Raw genomic sequence first — 24,045 nt, 5'->3', positions numbered from 1 at the left:
TTTTTTTTTTGTCCTGTATTCGTTTACAGGACAATGTTTATTGTACAACATAGTGTAAATATCTAGGAAATTTTCATAAGCCTTGTCCACCTCTGACTCTTCATACACCGAACTCCAATCTTGTTGTGCTAAATCGAAATTGAAGGCATGAATTGCTTCTTCATTTATTGTTCGCTTTGCTATCGTAATCTTGGTATCTATTATTTTTTTTAAATCACAGTCATACAAAGTAAAAACTGGTAAGTGGTCAGTTATGTCACAGACAAGCAGGCCACTATTAATTTGGAAATCCATGACATTAGTAAAAATGTTGTCAATAATAGTGGCGCTATGTGATGTTATTCTGCTTGGCTTTGTTATTGTTGGATATAGTGATAAGCTATACATCGTGTCAGAAAAGTCATCAATGGCTTTTATCCTTGTTGGGTTTAGCAAATCAATATTGAAATCCCCACAGATGAATAGTAATTTTTGGTTCACCGAAGAAAACACTTTTTCTATCCATTCATTAAAAATGTCAATACTTGAACTGGGTGTCCGATATATACAACTTATTATAACATTTCTCTTTTTTTTCATTCATGATCTCAATAGTCAAACATTCCAAAATTCCATCAATAGCCATAGACATAGTTGTTACAACATTATATTTTATAGAGTTATGAACATATATAGCAACCCCCGCCACCCACCTTATTTAATCTATTCATGTATTTTAAATCATATCCATTCAAACAGAAATCTATTCCTTTATCGACATTGAACCAAGTTTCAGTGATGGCTATAACACTAAAGGGCGAGAAAATTGTTGCAAGTAGTCCTTAATGAAATCAAAATTAGAGTACATACTTCTGCTGTTAAAGTGAATTAATGAGAGCTTCCGTCTAGGTTGATTTTTTTCATATATTGTTCCTGTGTGAAATAATTACAATTTTAACAAAAGAAGAGAGAAAATTACTTTCAGAATCTATTTCTGGGTCTATTATATTATGCTCCTTATATTCACAATCTAGATCAATTACTTTCTGTTGGAGAATTGATTTCAACGTGTCCATGTCATTTCCTGGTGTAATTAGAGATGTTGGTGTATTTATCATTTTTGATTGTCATTAGAGTTATATATTACCTCGATACATTAGTGTCAGTTGTACTTGTCCAGGTCCTCCATGTTCCTCACTATCAGTACTTTTGCCTCTTCTGGTGTCCCGTTTAGCTTGATGAAAATCTTGCAGTTTGTTACCCATGTATGTTGTATTTTACCGTTCTTCTTCAGTTGCCTTGCCTTCCTCGCGATGTCTGCGTTTTTTCGTGTCAGATGCTCATTAATGAAAACGTCCGTGCCTTTCAGTTTGCGTCCTTGTTTCAGCAGTGCGACCTTGTTTTTCCGATTGACGAATCTCATAATGACGGCCGGCGGTCTGTCGCTCCTCCTGGGCAGTGGGTGACATGCTTCTACATGCTCCAAGTCCATCTCTATCCCTTTGCTTTGGAGGAAGGACGCCACCTGTTGCTCCACCGAGCGGTTCTCCTCATCGCTTGGCTCCCCGACGTTCCCGGCCACCGCGCGCGCATACGAGCGCGGCTTGATTTTAATACCGCTGATGACCACGTCGTTCGTACGGGTGTACTGCTCCAGCTCATCCACCCGCCGCTCGAGATCCATGATTCGTCTATCCTTCTGGGCATTTTGGAGGCGTAGCTGTTTTACCTCCTCCAGAAGCCCCAGAAGCAGCTCCTGCTGCGCCCTGACTGCGGCCACATCTCCACACAGCGCTCCGAGGGAGGTTTTTATGTCCTCGACCTCCTCTGGTGTTGGGCCTTTCTTGGGTGGCATACTGGGTAACCAGCCTTTCCAGTCCAGGGGTCCTTTTTTATTTAACTGGCGAGCTAGCAGTTGCTGGTAGTTAATTCGTACAACTTGCTAGCTATCTCCCGGTTAGGGAGCGCAGCCCGAAACACTTCGATCGATAGAACTAGTAGGATGTTGGTTGTCCTCTTCTTAACCAAAGTCCTGTTTGCCGTTTTAGAAGTTACAAAAGTTACAAAAGTCATTGCCCGTTGATAAGCAGCGACTGTAGAAAGCTGTAGAAAGCTAGCAGTTCAATCCAGTGTCTTTTCCACAACCGGCCTCCGCCATTCCAGGGTGCGCCGTTCAGTTTAAAGTCACAATTTTCTCACTGAAGCATCACGAGGGACTGATGGTGATATTCACCACTTTTGAGGTGGCCACGATGAACCTGTGAAAATCAGTAGAAGAAAATGAAAGCCATGGCATTTCCTGGTGCCACTAGGTGGCGCTCTACCTATTCCTTACAATGGGCACATCATTCTGTTCAGGGCGGGTCTGACATCATCCCTGTAAAGTCTGGTACTGATCAGACTAGATTTCATTGAGTTATACTAATTTGTTTCTTAATGGCGAGACATCAATAATCGCCATGCTGCTGGGGTCACACCCTTTCGCGAAAACTCACAGTTTTCACTGTAACCCAAGATCAACTGCTTAAGGCTTTCCTGGAGAAATTTGAGGCTGCAGATGTCAACCATAACAATACTGTACCCCAAAGTGTAAAACATGATATTTCCTGTTCCCACTAGGTGGCGCTGTACCTGATGTCAAATATGGCAGTTGAAATATGTTCAGGGGTGGAGCCTTATCATATGTGTCCACTTTGGTCAAGGTCGGACAATGTATGACAGAACGAGAGGCAGTAACATTTTCATGGCGAGTCATCGAAATTCGCCGTGGCGCCACGGCCTCACAGTAACCCGAAAACTCAAAAGCTCCGCAATTTAACATGGCCCAGGTGTGTAGTTGACACTGACCAAATATGAAGCTTGTACGATGAAATTCCAATGAGGAGTTCGCAAAAGTTCGAGGCATGGAAATGGCAAAATTAGAGCCAAAATGTCACCTTCACTTGCAAATGTCGGACTTCCTGTTGGGTTTGCGTCAATGGGCCCACAGACTTTTTTGGTTATCTCGGCATGATACACATGTGTGCCAGATTTCAGACATGTAGCTCAAACGATGTGGTCGTAGGGCTGCATTTAACAAGGCATAGGTGGCGCTCTAGAGCCATTTCCCAGTGCTCATATGTAAAACCATTAAAATAATAAATTTTTCACCAGACCTGGCATGTGTGCAAAATTTCATGAGTTTTTGAGCATGTTAAAGCCCCCAAAAAGGCAATTCATTTCAATGAAAAATAATAATAATAAACGGAGCAGATACAATAGGGCCTTCGCACTCTCGGTGCTCGGGCCCTAATAATAATTAAAGCTGCAAGCAGCGTTATGAGGGCCCTCGCACCCCGGCACGTCGGGCCACGCCCAACACCTACAACCAGCACGTCCGATTTGATGTCACATTGATGGAATTCATGCCTAGAACCACCAGCTAACGATTCATCTCATTCAATCATTATTATAGTCGTCCCACTAGGTGGCGCTCTAACCATTACTGACAAATGGGATAACAAACATTTCCGACCTTGAGTCTCATCACGCCTGCGAACTTTGGGAGAGATTGGACATTGTGTTTTTGAATGACAGCAGATTACTGCTTTTTGGCGAGGGATTGAAACTCCACGTGCCGCCATGGCCACCCCGTTTTCCTGAACGTAAAAAGCTTCGCAATTTAACATCACAAAGGTCTTTAGATTCCACACACAGGAGATCGGGTTAATCTGATGAAATCCCTTGGAGGAGTTCGTCAAAGTATGAGGCCTGAAAAGAGGCGAAAAAGTGGCTAAAATTACACATTAATTTTAAAATGGCTGACTTCCTGTTGGATTTGGGATATTGCTCCAAGAGACTTTTTTGTACATCTTGATATCCTCCATAAGCTTACCAGGTTTCAGACTTATAAATAAAACACAGAGCAGGGGCTGATGTTTTGAAATTTTGTAGGGGGCGCTGTGGAGCCATTTTGCACTATTCAAGGAAAATGATCACATAACAACAAAGCCCTCATCACAGTGGAGGTTTGGGCCAAATTCCAAGACTTTTTAAAATTTTCAAGCCCCTCAAAAGCCACTTCGTCTTTCATGGTGAACCGCGCCACCACCAGGGTGCGCCTGCTCAGTTTAAAGTCACAATTTTCGCACAGAAGCATCATGAAGGACTGATGGTGATACTCACCGCTTTTGAGGTAGCCACGATGAACCTGTGAAAATCAGTACAACAAAATGAAAGACATGACATTTCCTGTTGCCACTAGGTGGCGCTCTACGTATTCCTGACAATGGGCATATCAATCTGTTCAGGGCGGGTCTGACATCATCCCTGTAAAGTCTGGTACTGATCAGATTGGATTTCATTGAGTTACACTAATTTGTTTCTTCATGGCGAGACCTCAATGTTCGCCATGCTGCTGGGGTCACACCCTTCAGCGAAAAGTCACAGTTTTCTCTGTAACCCAAGACCAACTCCTTAAGGCGTTCCTGAAGAAATTTGAGGCTGCAGATGTCACCCATTACAATACTGTACCCCAAAGTGTAAAACATGACATTTCCTGTTCCCACTAGGTGGCGCTGTACCTGATGTCAAATATGGCAGTTGAAATATGTTCAGGGGTGGAGCCTTATCATATGTGTCCACTTTGGTCAAGGTCGGACAATGTATGACAGAACGAGAGGCAGTAACATTTTCATGGCGAGTCATCGAAATTCGCCGTGGCGCCACGGCCTCACCGTATCCCGAAAACTCAAAAGCTCCGCAATTTAACATGGCCCAGGTGTGTAGTTGACACTGACCAAATATGAAGCTTGTACGATGAAATTCCAATGAGGAGTTCGCAAAAGTTCGAGGCGTGGAAATGGCAAAATTAGAGCCAAAATGTCACCTTCACTTCCAAATGGCGGACTTCCTGTTGGGTTTGCATCAATGGTCCCAGAGACTTTTTTGTTCGTCTTGGCATGATACACATGTGTGCCAAATTTCATACATGTAGCTCAAACGATGTGTTCGTAGGGCTGCATTTAACAAGGCATAGGTGGCGCTCTAGAGCCATTTCTCAGTGCTCATATGTAAAACCATTAAAATACAAAATTTTTCACCAGACCTGGCATGTGTGCAAAATTTCATGAGTTTTTGAGCATGTTAAAGCCCTCAAAAAGGCAATTCATTTCAATGAAAAATAATAATAATTAAAGCTGCAAGCAGCGATATGAGGGCCCTCGCACCCCCGGCGCGTCGAGCCAAGCCCAACACCTAAAACCAGCGCTTCCGATCTGATGTCACATTGATGGAATTCATGCATTTAACCACCAGCTAAAATTTCATCTCATTCAGCCATTATTATAGTCGTCCCACTAGGTGGCGCTCTAACCATTACTGACAAATGGCATAACAAACATTTCCGAGCTCAAGTCTCATCACGCCTGCGACCTTTGGGAGAGATTGGACATTGTGTTTTTGAGCGACAGCAGGTTACTGCTTTTTGGCGAGTGATTGAAACTCCACGTGCCGCCATGACCACCTCGTTTCCTTGAACGTAAAAAGCTTCGCAATTTAACATCACAAAGGTCTTTAGATTCCACACACAGGAGATCGTGTAAATCTAATGAAATCCCTTGGAGGAGTTCGTCAAAGTATGAGGCCTGAAAAGAGGGGAAAATGTCGCCAAATTTACACATTAATTTTAAAATGGCTGACTTCCTGTTGGATTTGGGATATTGCTCCAAGAGACTTTTTTGTACATCTTGATATCCTCCATAAGCTTACAAGGTTTCAGACTCATACATAAAACACAGAGGAGGGGCTGATGTTTTGAAATTTTGTAGGGGGCGCTGTGGAGCCATTTTGCGCTATTCAATGAAAATGATCACGTAACAAGAAATCCCTCATCACATTGGAGGAGTTGGCCAAATTTCAAGACTTTTTAAACTTTCCAAGCCCCTCAAAATCCACTTCATCTTTCATGGTGAACTGCGTTGCCACCAGGGTGCGCCGTTCAGTTTAAAGTCACAATTTTCTCACTGAAGCATCATGAGGGACTGATGGTAATATTCACCGCTTTTGAAGTGGCCACGATGAACCTGTGAAAATCAGTATAACAAAATGTAAGCCATGACATTTCCTGTTGCCACGAGGTGGCGCTCTGCGTATTCCTGACAATGGGCACATCAATCTGTTCAGGACGGGTCTGACATCATGCCTGTAAAGTCTGGTTCTGATCAGACTGGATTTCATTGAGTTATACTAATTTACTTCTTCATGGCGAGACATCAAACTTCGCCATGCTGCTGGGGTCACACCCTTCAGCGAAAACTCACAGTTTTCTCTGTAACCCAAGACCAACTCCTTAAGGCTTTCCTGGAGAAATTTGAGGCTGCAGATGTCACCCATTACAATACTGTACCCCAAAGTGTAAAACATGACATTTCCTGTTCCCACTAGGTGGCGCTGTCCCTGGTGTCAAATATGGCAGTTGACATATGTTCAGGGGTGGAGCCTTATCATATGTGTGCTCTTTGGTCCAGGTCGGAACATGTATGAGGGAATGAGAGGCAATACGATTTTCATGGCGAGTCATCGAAATTCGCCGTGGCGCCACGGCCTCACAGTATCGCGAAAACTCAAAAGCTCCGCAATTCAACATGGCCCAGGTGTGTAGTTGACACTGACCAAAGATGAAGTTTAGACGACCAAATCCCAATGAGGAGTTCGAAAAAGTTCGAGGCATGGAAATGGCAAAATTAGAGCCAAAATGTCACATTCACCTCTAAATTGCGGACTTCCTGTTGGGTTTGCGTCATATGGTCCCATAGACTTTTTTGTTCGTCTTGGGATGATACACATGTGTGCCAGATTTCATACATGTAGCTCAAACGATGTGTTCGTAGGGCTGCATTTAACAAGGCATAGGTGGCGCTACAGAGCCATTTCCCAATGCTCATATGTAAAACCATTAAAATACAAAATTTTTCACCAGACCTGGCATGTGTGCAAAATTTCATGAGTTTTTGAGCATGTTAAAGCCCTCAAAAAGGCCCTTGTTTTGCCTGAATAATAATAATAATAATAATAATAATAATAATAATAATAATAATAATAATAATAAGAAACGGAGCAGATACAATAGGGCCTTCGCACTCTCGGTGCTCGGGCCCTAATAATAAGAAACGGAGCAGATACAATAGGGCCTTCGCACTCTCAGTGCTCGGGCCCTAATTAAAGCTGCAAGCAGCGTTATGAGGGCCCTCGCACCCCGGCGCCGTCGAGCCATGCCCAACTCCTACAACCAGCACGTCCGATCTGATGTCACATTGATGGAATTCATGCATTTAACCACCAGCTAACATTTCATCTCATTCAATCATGATTATAGTCCTCCCACTAGGTGGCGCTCTAACCATTACTGACAAATGGCATGAAAAACATTTCCGAGCTCAAGTCTCATCATGCCTGCGACTTTTGGGAGAGATTGGACATTGTATTTTTGAGTGACAGCAGATTACTGCTTTTGGCGAGTGATTGAAACTCCACGTGCCACCATGACCACCCGCTTCCCTGAACGTAAAAGCTTCGCAATTTAACATCACAAAGGTCTTTAGATTACACGCTTAAGATCAGGTCAATCTGATGAAATCCCTTGGAGGAGTTCGTCAAAGTATGAGGCCTGAAAGGAGGGGAAAATGTTGCCAAAATTACACATTAATTTTAAAATGGCTGACTTCCTGTTGGATTTGGGATATTGCTCCAAGAGACTTTTTGTACATCTTGATATCTCCTATAAGCTTACCAGGTTTCAGACTTATAGATAAAACACAGAGCAGGGGCTGTTGGTTTGAAATTTTGTAGGGGGCTGCGGAGCCATTTTGCGCTATTCAAAGAAAATGATCTCATAAAAGGATAGCGCTCATCACATTGGAGGTGTGCGCCAAATTTCAGGACTTTTAAACTTTCCAAGCCCCTCAAAATCCACTTCATTATTCATGGTGAACTGCGTGGCCAGCAGGGTGCGCCGTTCAGTTTAAAGTCACAATTTTCTCACTGAAGCATCATGAGGGACTGATGGTGATATTCACCGCTTTTGAGGTGGCCATGATGAACCTGTGAAAATCAGTATACCAAAATGAAAGACATGACATTTCCTGTTTCCAGTAGGTGGCGCTCTGCGTATTCCTAACAATGGGCATATCAATCTGATCAGGGCGGGTCTGGCATCATGTCTGTAAAGTCTGGTACTGATCAGACTGGATTTCATTGAGTTATACTAATTTGTTTCTTCATGGCGAGACATCAATGTTCGCCATGGTGCTGGGGTCACACCCTTCATGCGAAAACTCACAGTTTTCACTGTAACCCAAGACCAACTCCTTAAGGCTTTCCTGGAGAAATTTGAGGCTGCAGATGTCACCCATTACAATACTGTACACCAAAGCGTAAAACATGACATTTCCTGTTCCCACTAGGTGGCACTGTCCCTCATGTCAAATATGGCAGTTGAAATATGTTCAGGGGTGGAGCCTTATCATATGTGTGCTCTTTTGTCCGCGTCGGACCATGTATGAGGGAATGAGAGGCAATAAGATTTTCATGGCGAGTCATCGAAATTCGCCGTGGCGCCACGGCCTCACCGTATCCCGAAAAACTCAAAAGCTCCGCAATTTAACATGGCCCAGGTGTGTAGTTGACACTGACCAAATATGAAGCTTGTACGATGAAATTCCAATGAGGAGTTCGCAAAAGTTCGAGGCATGGAAATGGCAAAATTAGAGCCAAAATGTCACGTCACTTCCAAATGGCGGACTTCCTGTTGGGTTTATGTCAATGGTCCCACAGACTTTTTGTTCGTCTTGGCATGATACACATGTGTGCCAAATTTCATACATGTAGCTAAAACGATGTGTTTGTAGGGCTGCATTTAACAAGGCATAGGTGGCGCTACAGAGCCATTTCCCAGTGCTCATATGTAAAACCATTAAAATACAAAATTTTTCACCAGACCTGGCATGTGTGCAAAATTCCAAGAGTTTTCGAGCATGTTAAAGCCCTCAAAAAGGCCCTTCTTTTGCCTGAATAATAATAATAATAATTAAAGCTGCAAGCAGCGATATGAGGGCCCTCGCACCCCCGGCGCGTCGAGCCAAGCCCAACACCTAAAACCAGCGCTTCCGATCTGATGTCACATTGATGGAATTCATGCATTTAACCACCAGCTAAAATTTCATCTCATTCAACCATTATTATAGTCGTCCCACTAGGTGGCGCTCTAACCATTACTGACAAATGGCATAACAAACATTTCCGAGCTCGAGTCTCATCACGCCTGCGACCTTTGGGAGAGATTGGACATTGTGTTTTTGAGTGACAGCAGGTTACTGCTTTTGGCGAAGTGATTGAAACTCCACGTGCCGCCATGACCACCCGTTCCCTGAACGTAAAAGCTTCGCAATTTAACATCACAAAGGTCTTTAGATTCCACACACAGGAGATCGCGTAAATCTAATGAAATCCCTTGGAGGAGTTCGTCAAAGTATGAGGCCTGAAAAGAGGGGAAAATGTCGCCAAATTTACACATTAATTTTAAAATGGCTGACTTCCTGTTGGATTTGGGATATTGCTCCAAGAGACTTTTTTGTACATCTTGATATCTCCAATAAGCTTGCCAGGTTTCAAACTCATACATAAAACACAGAGCAGGGGCTGTTGTTTTGAAATTTTGTAGGGGGCGCTGTGGAGCCATTTTGCGCTGTTCAAGGAAAATGAACATATAAAAGAAATCCTCATCACATTAGAGGTGTGCGCCAAATTTCAAGACTTTTTAAACTTTTCAAGCCCCTCAAAAGCCACTTTCATCTTTCATGGTGAACTGCGCTGCCACCAGGGTGCGCCGTTCAGTTTATAGTCACAATTTTCTCACTGAAGCATCAAGAGGGACTGATGGTGATATTCACCGCTTTTGAGGTGGCCACGATGAACCTGTGAAAATCAGTACAACAAAATGAAAGACATGACATTTCCTGGTGCCACTAGGTGGCGCTCTACGTATTCCTGACAATGGGCATATCAATCTGTTCAGGGCGGGTCTGACATCATCCCTGTAAAATCTGGTACTGATCAGATTGGATTTCATTGAGTTACACTAATTTGTTTCTTCATGGCGAGACCTCAATGTTCGCCATGCTGCTGGGGTCACACCCTTCAGCGAAAACTCACAGTTTTCTCTGTAACCCAAGACCAACTCCTTAAGGCTTTCCTGGAGAAATTTGAGGCTGCAGATGTCACCCATTACAATACTGTACCCCAAAGTGTAAAACATGACATTTCCTGTTCCCACTAGGTGGCGCTGTCCCTGATGTCAAATATGGCAGTTGAAATATGTTCAGGGGTGGAGCCTTATCATATGTGTCCACTTTGGTCAAGGTCGGACAATGTATGACAGAACGAGAGGCAATAAGATTTTCATGGCGAGTCATCGAAATTCGCCGTGGCGCCACGGCCTCACAGTAACCCGAAAACTCAAAAGCTCCGCAATTTAACATGGCCCAGGTGTGTAGTTGACACTGACCAAATATGAAGCTTGTACGATGAAATTCCAATGAGGAGTTCGCAAAAGTTCGAGGCATGGAAATGGCAAAATTAGAGCCAAATGTCACCTTCACTTCCAAATGGCGGACTTCCTGTTGGGTTTAGGACATGGCCATAATAGACTATTTTGTGCATCTCCGAACGTTAGATATGTGTTCCGAGTTTTATACATGTAGGTCATACCCATCTCGGGGCTCGCTTTCTCATTTTTCTAGGTGGCGCTACTGAGCCAATTTTAACTGGACATGTCTCACGGACATTAAAATACGTAAATTTTCATCGAGTCTCATCACGCCTGCGACCTTTGGGAGAGATTGGACATTGTGTTTTGAGAACGACAGCAGGTTACTGCTTTTGGCGGTGATTGAAACTCCACGTGCCGCCATGACCACCCGCTTTCCCTGAACGTAAAAGCTTCGCAATTTAACATCACAAAGGTCTTTAGATTCCACACACAGGAGATCGCGTAAATCTAATGAAATCCCTTGGAGGAGTTCGTCAAAGTATGAGGCCTGAAAAGAGGGGAAAATGTCGCCAAATTTACACATTAATTTTAAATGGCTGACTTCCTGTTGGATTTGGGATATTGCTCCAAGAGACTTTTTGTACATCTTGATATCTCCAATAAGCTTGCCAGGTTTCAAACTCATACATAAAACACAGAGCAGGGGCTGTTGTTTTGAAATTTTGTAGGGGGCGCTGTGGAGCCATTTTGCGCTCTTCAAGGAAAATGAACATATAAAAAGAAATCCTCATCACATTAGAGGTGTGCGCCAAATTTCAAGACTTTTTAAACTTTTCAAGCCCCTCAAAAGCCACTTCATCTTTCATGGTGAACTGCGCTGCCACCAGGGTGCGCCGCTCAGTTTATAGTCACAATTTTCTCACTGAAGCATCAAGAGGGACTGATGGTGATATTCACCGCTTTTGAGGTGGCCACGATGAACCTGTGAAAATCAGTACAACAAAATGAAAGACATGACATTTCCTGGTGCCACTAGGTGGCGCTCTACGTATTCCTGACAATGGGCATATCAATCTGTTCAGGGCGGGTCTGACATCATCCCTGTAAAATCTGGTACTGATCAGATTGGATTTCATTGAGTTACACTAATTTGTTTCTTCATGGCGAGACCTCAATGTTCGCCATGCTGCTGGGGTCACACCCTTCAGCGAAAAACTCACAGTTTTCTCTGTAACCCAAGACCAACTCCTTAAGGCTTTCCTGGAGAAATTTGAGGCTGCAGATGTCATCCATTACAATACTGTACCCCAAAGTGTAAAACATGACATTTCCTGTTCCCACTAGGTGGCGCTGTCCCTGGTGTCAAATATGGCAGTTGAAATATGTTCAGGGTGGAGCCTTATCATATGTGTCCACTTTGGTCAAGGTCGGACAATGTATGACAGACCGAGAGGCAATAAGATTTTCATGGCGAGTCATCGAAATTCGCCGTGGCGCCACGGCCTCACAGTAACCCGAAAACTCAAAGCTCCGCAATTTAACATGGCCCAGGTGTGTAGTTGACACTGACCAAATATGAAGCTTGTACGATGAAATTCCAATGAGGAGTTCGCAAAAGTTCGAGGCATGGAAATGGCAAAATTAGAGCCAAAATGTCACCTTCACTTCCAAATGGCGGACTTCCTGTTGGGTTTGCGTCAATGGTCCCACAGACTTTTTGTTCGTCTTGGCATGATACACATGTGTGCCAAATTTCATACATGTAGCTAAAACGATGTGTTCGTAGGGCTGCATTTAACAAGGCATAGGTGGCGCTACAGAGCCATTTCCCAGTGCTCATATGTAAAACCATTAAAATACAAAATTTTTCACCAGACCTGGCATGTGTGCAAAATTCCAAGAGTTTTCGAGCATGTTAAAGCCCTCAAAAAGGCCCTTCTTTTGCCTGAATAATAATAATAATAATAATAATAATAATAATAAGAAACAGAGCAGATACAATAGGGCCTTCGCACAGTCAGTGCTCGGGCCCTAATAATTAAAGCTGCAAGCAGCGTTATGAGGGCCCTCGCACCCCGGCACGTCAGGCCACGCCCAACACCTACAACCAGCACGTCCGATTTGATGTCACATTGATGGAATTCATGTCTAGAACCACCAGCTAACGATTCATCTCATTCAATCATTATTATAGTCGTCCCACTAGGTGGCGCTCTAACCATTACTGACAAATGGGATAACAAACATTTCCGACCTTGAGTCTCATCACGCCTGCGAACGTTGGGAGAGATTGGACATTGTGTTTTTGAGTGACAGCAGATTACTGCTTTTTGGCGAGTGATTGAAACTCCATGTGCCGCCATGGCCACCCTGTTTCCCTGAACGTAAAAAGCTTCACAATTTAACATCACAAAGGTCTTTAGATTCCACACACAGGAGATCGGGTAAATCTGATGAAATCCCTTGGAGGAGTTCGTCAAAGTATGAGGCCTGAAAAGAGGCGAAAAAGTGGCTAAAATTACACCTTAATTTCAAAATGGCTGACTTCCTGTTGGATTTGGGATATTGCTCCAAGAGACTTTTTTGTACATCTTGATATCCTCCATAAGCTTACCAGGTTTCAGACTTATAAATAAAACACAGAGCAGGGGCTGATGTTTTGAAATTTTGTAGGGGGCGCTGTGGAGCCATTTTGCGCTATTCAAGGAAAGTGATCACATAACAAGAAAACCTTCATCACATTGGAGGTATGCGCCAAATTTCAAGACATTTTAAACTTTCCAAGCCCCTCAAAAGCCACTTCAATGGTCATGGTGAACAGCGTTACCACCAGGGTGCGCCGTTGAGTTTAAAGTCACAATTTTCTCACTGAAGCATCATGAGGGACTGATGGTGATATTCACCGCTTTTCAGGTGGCCACGATGAACCTGTGAAAATCAGTACAACAAAATGAAAGACATGACATTTCCTGGTGCCACTAGGTGGCGCTCGTCGTATTCCTGACAATGGGCACATCAATCTGTTCAGGGCGGGTCTGACATCATGCCTGTAAAGTCTGGTTCTGATCAGACTGGATTTCATTGAGTTACACTCATTTGTTTCTTCATGGCGAGACATCAATGTTCGCCATGCTGCTGGGGTCACACCCTTTTGCGAAAAACTCACAGTTTTCACTGTAACCCAAGACCAACTCCTTAAGGCTTTCCTGGAGAAATTTGAGGCTGCAGATGTCACCCATCACAATACTGTACACCAAAGTGTAAACATGACATTTCCTGTTGCCACTAGGTGGCACTGTCCCTGGTGTCAAATATGGCAGTTGACATATGTTCAGGGGTGGAGCCTTATCATATGTGTGCTCTTTGGTCCAGGTCGGAACATGTATGAGGGAATGAGAGACAATAAGATTTTCATGGCGAGTCATCGAAATTCGCCGTGGCGCCACGGCCTCATAGTATCGCGAAAACTCAAAAGCTCCGCAATTTAACATGGCCCAGGTGTGTAGTTGAAACTGACCAAAGATGAAGCTTATACGACCAAATCCCAATGAGGAGTTCGAAAAAGTTCGAGGCATGGAAATGGCAAAATTAGAGCCAAAATGTGACCTTCAATCCAAAATGGCGGACTTCCTGTTGGGTTTGTGACAATGGTCCCACTGACTTTTTTGTTCGTCTTGGCATGATACACATGTGTGCCAGATTTCATACATGTAGCTCAAACGATGTGTTCGTAGGGCTGCATTTAACAAGGCATAGGTGGCGCTCTAGAGCCATTTCCCAGTGCTCATATTTAAAACCATTAAAATACAAAATTTTTCACCAGACCTGGCATGTGTGCAAAATTTCAAGAGTTTTTGAGCATGTTTAGGCCCTCAAAAAGGCCCTTGTTTTGCCTGAATAATAATAATAATAATAATAATAATAATAATAATAATAATAATAATAATAATAATAATAATAATAAGAAACGGAGCAGATACAATAGGGCCTTCGCACTCTCGGTGCTCGGGCCCTAATAATAATTAAAGCTGCAAGCAGCGTTATGAGGGCCCTCGCACCCCGGCACGTCGAGCCAAGCCCAACACCTAAAACCAGCACGTCCGATCTGATGTCACATTGATGGAATTCATGCCTAGAACCACCAGCAAACGATTCATCTCATTCAATCATTATTATAGTCGTCCCACTAGGTGGCGCTCTAACCATTACTGACAAATGGGATAACAAACATTTCCGACCTTGAGTCTGATCACGCCTGCGAACTTTGGGAGAGATTGGACATTGTGTTTTTGAGTGACAGCAGATTACTGCTTTTTGGCGAGTGATTGAAACTCCACGTGCCGCCATGGCCACCCCGTTTCCCTGAACGTAAAAAGCTTCGCAATTTAACATCACAAAGGTCTTTAGATTCCACGCACTGCAGATCGGGTTAATCTGATGAAATCCCTTGGAGGAGTTCGTCAAAGTATGAGGCCTGAAAAGAGGCGAAAAAAGTGGCTAAAATTACACATTAATTTTAAAATGGCTGACTTCCTGTTGGATTTGGGATATTGCTCCAAGAGACTTTTTTGTACATCTTGATATCCTCCATAAGCTTACCAGGTTTCAGACTTATAAATAAAACACAGAGCAGGGGCTGATGTTTTGAAATTTTGTAGGGGGCGCTGTGGAGCCATTTTGCACTATTCAAGGAAAATGATCACATAACAACAAAGCCCTCATCACATTGGAGGTTTGGGCCAAATTCCAAGACTTTTAAAATTTCCAAGCCCCTCAAAAGCCACTTCATTCTTTCATGGTGAACCGCGTTGCCACCAGGGTGCGCCGTTCAGTTTAAAGTCACAATTTTCGCACAGAAGCATCATGAAGGACTGATGGTGATACTCACCGCTTTTGAGGTGGCCACGATGAACCTGTGAAAATCAGTACAACAAAATGAAAGACATGACATTTCCTGGTGCCACTAGGTGGCGCTCTACGTATTCCTGACAATGGGCATATCAATCTGTTCAGGGCGGGTCTGACATCATCCCTGTAAAATCTGGTACTGATCAGATTGGATTTCATTGAGTTACACTAATTTGTTTCTTCATGGCGAGACCTCAATGTTCGCCATGCTGCTGGGGTCACACCCTTCAGCGAAAACTCACAGTTTTCTCTGTAACCCAAGACCAACTCCTTAAGGCTTTCCTGGAGAAATTTGAGGCTGCAGATGTCACCCATTACAATACTGTACCCCAAAGTGTAAAACATGACATTTCCTGTTCCCACTAGGTGGCGCTGTCCCTGATGTCAAATATGGCAGTTGAAATATGTTCAGGGGTGGAGCCTTATCATATGTGTCCACTTTGGTCCACATCGGACCATGTATGAGGGAATGAGAGACGATAAGATTTTCATGGCGAGTCATCGAAATTCGCCGTGGCGCCACGGCCCTCACAGTATCGCGAAAACTCAAAAGCTCCGCAATTTAACATGGCCCAGGTGTGTAGTTGACACTGACCAAATATGAAGCTTATATAATGAAACCCAAAGGAGGAGTTCGAAAAAGTTCGAGGCATGGAAATGGCAAAATTAGAGCCAAAATGTCACCTTCACTTCCAAATGGCGGACTTCCTGTTGGGTTTTGCGTCAATGGTCCCATTACTTTTTGTTCGTCTTGGCATGATACACATGTGTGCCAGATTTCAGACATGTAGCTCAAACGATGTGTTCGTAGGGCTGCATTTAACAAGGCATAGGTGGCGCTCTAGAGCCATTTCCCAGTGCTCATATGTAAAACCAATAAAATACAAAATTTTCACCAGACCTGGCATGTGTGCAAAATTTCAAGAGTTTTGAGCATGTTAAAGCCCTCAAAAGGCCCCTTGTTTTGCCTGAATAATAATAATAATAATAAGAAACGGAGCAGATACAATAGGGCCTTCGCACTCGAAGTGCTCGGGCCCTAATTAAAGCTGCAAGCAGCGATATGAGGGCCCTCGCACCCCAGCATGTCGAGCCAAGCCCAACACCTAAAACCAGCGCTTCCAATCTGATGTCACATTGATGGAATTCATGCATTTAACCACCAGCTAAAATTTCATCTCATTCAATCATGATTATAGTCATCCCACTAGGTGGCGCTCTAACCATTACTGACAAATGGTATAACAAACATTTCCGAGCTCGAGTCTCATCACGCTTGCGACCTTTGGGAGAGATTGGACATTGTGTTTCTGAGTGACAGCAGATTACTGCTTTTTGGCGAGTGATTGAAACTCCACGTGCCGCCATGACCACCCCGTTTCCCTGAACGTAAAAAGCTTCGCAATTTAACATCACAAAGGTCTTTAGATTCCTCACCCTGGAGAATGGTTCAATATGATGAAATCCCTTGGAGGAGTTCGTCAAAGTATGAGGCCTGAAAGGAGGGGAAAATGTCGCCAAAATTACACATTCATTTTAAAATAGCTGACTTCCTGTTGGATTTGGGATATTGCTCCAAGAGACTTTTTTGTACATCTTGACATCTTCCATAAGCTTACCAGGTTTCAGGCTCATAGATAAAACACAGAGCTGGGGCTGATGATTTGAAATTTTGTAGGGGGCGCTGTGGAGCCATTTTGCACTATTCAAGGAAAATGATCACATAACAACAAAGCCTTCATCACATTGAAGCTGTGGGCCAAATTTCAAGACTTTTTAAACTTTCCAAGCCCCTCAAAAGCCACTTCATTTTTCATGGTGAACTGCGTTGCCACCAGGCCGCGCCGTTCAGTTTAAAGTCACAATTTTATCACTGAAGCATCATGAGGGACTCATGTTAATATTCACCGCTTTTGAGGTGGCCACGATGAACCTGTGAAAATCAGCACAACAAAGTAAAATACATGACATTTCCTGTTCCCACTAGGTGGCGCTCTGCGTACTCCTGACAATGGGCATATCAATCTGTTCAGGGTGGGTCTGACATCATGCCTGTAAAGTCTGGTACTGATCAGACTGGATTTCATTGAGTTATACTCATTTGTTTCTTCATGGCGAGACATCAAAGTTCGCCATGCTGCTGGGGTCACACCCTTTCGCGAAAAGTCACAGTTTTCTCTGTAACCCAAGACCAACTCCTTAAGGCTGTCCTGGAGAAATTTGAGGCTGCAGATGTCACCCATTACAATACTGTACCCCAAAGTGTAAAACATGACATTTCCTGTTCCCACTAGGTGGCGCTGTCCCTGATGTCAAATATGGCAGTTGAAATATGTTCAGGGCTGGAGCCTTATCATATGTGTGCTCTTTGGTGCAGGTCGGACCATGTATGACAGAATGAGAGGCAATAAGATTTTCATGGCGAGTCATCAAAATTCGCCGTGGCGCCACGGCCTCGCCGTATCCCGAAAACTCAAAAGCTCCGCAATTTAACATTGCCCAGGTGTGTAGTTGACACTGACCAAATATGAAGCTTGTACGATGAAATTCCAATGAGGAGTTCGCAAAAGTTCGAGGCATGGAAATGGCAAAATTAGAGCCAAAATGTCATCTTCACTTCGAAATGGCGGACTTCCTGTTGGGTCTGCGTCAATGGTCCCATTGACTTTTTTGTTCGTCTTGGCATGATACACATGTGTGCCAAATTTCATACATGTAGCTCAAAAGATGTGTTCGTAGGGCTGCATTTAACAACGCATAGGTGGCGCTACAGAGCCATTTCCCAGTGCTCATATATAAAACCATTAAAATACAAAATTTTTCACCAGACCTGGCATGTGTGCAAAATTTCATGAGTTTTTGAGCATGTTAAAGCCCTCAAAAAGGCAATTCATTTCAATGAAAAATAATAATAATAATAATAATAATAATAATAATAATAATAATAATAATAATAATAATAAACAGAGCAGATACAATAGGGCCTTCGCACTCGAAGTGCTCGGGCCCTAATAATAATAATAAGAAACGGAGCAGATACAATAGGGCCTTCGCACTCTCGGTGCTCGGGCCCTAATAATTAAAGCTGCAAGCAGCGATATGAGGGCCCTCGCACCCCGGCGTCGAGCCAAGCCCAACACCTAAAACCAGCGCTTCCGATCTGATGTCACATTGATGGAATTCATGCATTTAACCACCAGCTAACATTTCATCTCATTCAACCATTATTATAGTCGTCCCACTAGGTGGCGCCTAACCATTACTGACAAATGGCATAACAAACATTTCCGAGCTCGAGTCTCATCACGCCTGCGACCTTTGGGAGAGATTGGACATTGTGTTTTGAGCGACAGCAGGTTACTGCTTTTGGCGAGTGATTGAAACTCCACGTGCCGCCATGACCACCCCGCTTCCCTGAACGTAAAAGCTTCGCAATTTAACATCACAAAGGTCTTTAGATTCCACACACTGGAGATCGCGTAAATCTAATGAAATCCCTTGGAGGAGTTCGTCAAAGTATGAGGCCTGAAAAGAGAGGGAAAATGTCGCCAAATTTACACATTAATTTTAAAATGGCTGACTTCCTGTTGGATTTGGGATATTGCTCCAAGAGACTTTTTTGTACATCTTGATATCTCCAATAAGCTTGCCAGGTTTCAAACTCATACATAAAACACAGAGCAGGGGCTGTTGTTTTGAAATTTTGTAGGGGGCGCTGTGGAGCCATTTTGCGCTGTTCAAGGAAAATGAACATATAAAAGAAATCCCTCATCACATTAGAGGTGTGCGCCAAATTTCAAGACTTTTTAAACTTTTCAAGCCCCTCAAAAGCCACTTCATCTTTCATGGTGAACTGCGCTGCCACCAGGGTGCGCCGTTCAGTTTATAGTCACAATTTTCTCACTGAAGCATCAAGAGGGACTGATGGTGATATTCACCGCTTTTGAGGTGGCCACGATGAACCTGTGAAAATCAGTACAACAAAATGAAAGACATGACATTTCCTGGTGCCACTAGGTGGCGCTCTACGTATTCCTGACAATGGGCATATCAATCTGTTCAGGGCGGGTCTGACATCATCCCTGTAAAATCTGGTACTGATCAGATTGGATTTCATTGATTTACACTAATTTGTTTCTTCATGGCGAGACCTCAATGTTCACCATGCTGCTGGGGTCACACCCTTCAGCGAAAACTCACAGTTTTCTCTGTAACCCAAGACCAACTCCTTAAGGCTTTCCTGGAGAAATTTGAGGCTGCAGATGTCACCCATTACAATACTGTACCCCAAAGTGTAAAACATGACATTTCCTGTTCCCACTAGGTGGCGCTGTCCCTGGTGTCAAATATGGCAGTTGAAATATGTTCAGGGGTGGAGCCTTATCATATGTGTCCACTTTGGTCAAGGTCGGACAATGTATGACAGAACGAGAGGCAATAAGATTTTCATGGCGAGTCATCGAAATTCGCCGTGGCGCCACGGCCTCACAGTAACCCGAAAACTCAAAAGCTCCGCAATTTAACATGGCCCAGGTGTGTAGTTGACACTGACCAAATATGAAGCTTGTACGATGAATTTCCAATGAGGAGTTCGCAAAAGTTCGAGGCATGGAAATGGCAAAATTAGAGCCAAAATGTCACCTTCACTTCCAAATGGCGGACTTCCTGTTGGGTTTAGGACATGGCCATAATAGACTTTTATGTGCGTCTCCGAACGTTAGATATGTGTTCCGAGTTTTATACATGTAGGTCATACCCATCTCGGGGGCTCGGGTTTCTCTTTTTCCCTGGGAATTGTCTACGGACATTAAAATACGTAAATTTTCACCAGACCTGACGCGTGTGCAAAATTTCATGAGTTTTCGAGCATGTTTAGGCCCTCAAAAGGCCGATTCATTTGCCGAAATAATAATAATAATAATAATAATAATAATAATAATAATAATAAGAAACAGAGCAGATACAATAGGGCCTTCGCACTTTTGTGCTCGGGCCCTAATAATAATAATAATAATAATAATAATAATAATAATAATAATAAACGGAGCAGATACAATAGGGCCTTCGCACTCGAAGTGCTCGGGCCCTAATAAGAAACGGAGCAGATACAATAGGGCCTTCGCACTCTCGGTGCTCGGGCCCTAATAAGAAACGGAGCAGATACAATAGGGCCTTCGCACTCGAAGTGCTCGGGCCCTAATAAACAGAGCAGATACAATAGGGCCTTCGCACTCTCGGTGCTCGGGCCCTAATAATAAACAGAGCAGATACAATAGGGCCTTCGCACTCTCAGTGCTCGGGCCCTAATAATAATAATAATAATAAACAGAGCAGATACAATAGGGCCTTCGCACTTTTGTGCTCGGGCCCTAATAATAAGAAACGGAACAGATACAATAGGGCCTTCGCACTCTCGGTGCTCGGGCCCTAATAAACGGAGCAGATACAATAGGGCCTTCGCACTCTCGGTGCTCGGGCCCTAATAATAATAATAAGAAGAAGAAGAAGAAGAAGAAGAAGAAGAAGAAGAAGAAGAAGAAAGAAACGGAGCAGATACAATAGGGCCTTCGCACTCTCGGTGCTCGGGCCCTAATAATAAGAAGAAGAAGAAGAAGAAGAAGAAGAAGAAGAAACGGAGCAGATACAATAGGGCCTTCGCACTCTCGGTGCTCGGGCCCTAATTATAGATGGGGGGGCACACATTTTGGCAGCCGATGCCACAGAGCCTGATAAAATCTGTATCCCTCCATAACTTTTGCTGTGAATAAGACATCGTCTCCAAAGTTACTGTACTTATTGGTTATACTGTGACTTATTTGGCAAATATACCCTTTGTGATAGCAAAGCCAATGTGCATTATAGATGGGGGCACACATTTTGGCAGCCGATGCCACAGAGCCTGATAAAATCTGTATCCCTCCATAACTTTTGCTGTGAATAAGACATCGCTCCAAAGTTACTGTACTTATTGGTTATACTGTGACTTATTTGGCAAATATACCCTTTGTGATAGCAAAGCCAATGTGCATTATAGATGGGGGCACACATTTTGGCAGCCGATGCCACAGAGCCTGATAAAATCTGTATCCTCCATAACTTTTGCTGTGAATAAGACATCGCTCCAAAGTTACTGTACTTATTGGTTATACTGTGACTTATTTGGCAAATATACCCTTTGTGATAGCAAAGCCAATGTGCATTATAGATGGGGGGGGCACACATTTTGGCAGCCGATGCCACAGAGCCTGATAAAATCTGTATCCCTCCATAACTTTTGCTGTGAATAAGACATCGTCTCCAAAGTTACTGTACTTATTGGTTATACTGTGACTTATTTGGCAAATATACCCTTTGTGATAGCAAAGCCAATGTGCATTATAGATGGGGGGGCACACATTTTGGCAGCCGATGCCACACAGCCTGATAAAATCTGTATCCTCCATAACTTTTGCTGTGAATAAGACATCGCTCCAAAGTTACTGTACTTATTGGTTATACTGTGACTTATTTGGCAAATATACCCTTTGTGATAGCAAAGCCAATGTGCATTATAGATGGGGGCACACATTTTGGCAGCCGATGCCACACAGCCTGATAAAATCTGTATCCTCCATAACTTTTGCTGTGAATAAGACATCGCTCCAAAGTTACTGTACTTATTGGTTATACTGTGACTTATTTGGCAAATATACCCTTTGTAATAGCAAAGCCGATGTGCATTATAGATGGGGGCACACATTTTGGCAGCTGATGCCACACAGCCTGATAAAATCTGTATCCCTCCATAACTTTTGCTGTGAATAAGACATCGTCTCCAAAGTTACTGTACTTATTGGTTATACTGTGACTTATTTGGCAAATACACCCTTTGTGATAGCAAAGCCAATGTGCATTATAGATGGGGGGGGCACACATTTTGGCAGCCGATGCCACAGAGCCTGATAAAATCTGTATCCCTCCATAACTTTTGCTGTGAATAAGACATCGTCTCCAAAGTTACTGTACTTATTGGTTATACTGTGACTTATTTGGCAAATATACCCTTTGTGATAGCAAAGCCAATGTGCATTATAGATGGGGGGGCACACATTTTGGCAGCCGATGCCACACAGCCTGATAAAATCTGTATCCCTCCATAACTTTTGCTGTGAATAAGACATCGTCTCCAAAGTTACTGTACTTATTGGTTATACTGTGACTTATTTGGCAAATATACCCTTTGTGATAGCAAAGCCAATGTGCATTATAGATGGGGGGGGCACACATTTTGGCAGCCGATGCTACAGAGCCTGATAAAATCTGTATCCCTCCATAACTTTTGCTGTGAATAAGACATCGTCTCCAAAGTTACTGTACTTATTGGTTATACTGTGACTTATTTGGCAAATACACCCTTTGTGATAGTAAAGCCAATGTGCATTATAGATGGGGGCACACATTTTGGCAGCCGATGCTACAGAGCCTGATAAAATCTGTATCCCTCCATAACTTTTGCTGTGAATAAGACATCGTCTCCAAAGTTACTGTACTTCGCTACAAAGTGTAAACAGTGTAAATTCACTTGAGAGCGACGTGTTTCCATGATCGCGTCTGGTTTTACCGTATTATAGTTTTAAAGTCTTTTTCTAGACAAAGTATTCCCAGCAGGTTATTTCAGTGTACAGTTTAAGGTAAATTGTCTTCCACACGGCACAGTACAATGTCACGAAACTAATATTAAATTCATCGAGTCTGCTGTTTTCCAGCTTTTACTCTTTATTGCGTCGACTGCAGATCAGTGACAAGTAGCGTACAGAACGGAGCTGGGCAAGTGGCTCCTCCTACTTTGCACGCTCCCGTGAATGGGGAAACAATTTTTGACGGGGGTAACTACTTTGGCACAACACCGGCGGCCGCTTCGGGTCTCTCCTCTTGCCTCCCTTTTCCTTCATCCACCTGCTGGCTTCCACCACTTGCTAATGTTATTGAATCTGTGGAAGCTCCGCGATATCCACCACACGGGCAACGAGTAACGAGCCTATCTAAATCCCAGTAACGAGTAACGCGTTCCTGGTTTTGGCATAATAACTAGTTACCGTGCTCGTTACCACAATAATAACGTAGTTACTGTAACGCGTTAGTCCCAACACTGGTGATTTGTGACTTTAGTAATAATGATAATGTATACTTTATTGATCCCCGTGGGGAAATTAGTTGCCCCATTCACTCAGTGGGCAGCCACTAAGCAGGCACCCAGGGAACCGTGTGTAGGGACGGTACCTTGCTCAGAGTAGCCGTTCAGTGGATTCAAACCCCCAACCTTGCGATCGGGGGGGGGCGACCACTCTACCTACTGAGCTATCCCAGCCCCTAGTTTAGTGTATCTTTAGTGGGTCATGTTGTGTAGTCAATGTGTAGTGTTTGATTTGCTTTGTGTGTCAAAACAATGAGGCGACTTCTGAGTGTCACTGTGCTAAAAACCCACCAAAGGCAGATTGTAATGTAAACAGGCGGAGTGATACGCCTCCTGCTTACAGGCCTGATTGTGCTCCTCTGCCTTTTGCTGGACAGAAACTATTTTTTGGAGTGGAACAAATATTTGTGCTTAAGCTTTCAAAATTTGCAATTTATATCTGCATTTCAAGTCATGAAAA

Source organism: Oreochromis aureus, linkage group 12 (genome assembly GCF_013358895.1).
Source record: "Oreochromis aureus strain Israel breed Guangdong linkage group 12, ZZ_aureus, whole genome shotgun sequence".
In the NCBI taxonomy this organism is placed as follows: domain Eukaryota; kingdom Metazoa; phylum Chordata; class Actinopteri; order Cichliformes; family Cichlidae; genus Oreochromis; species Oreochromis aureus.
The sequence above is the reverse complement of the archived record's forward strand: the minus strand, read 5'-3'. Positions refer to the sequence as shown.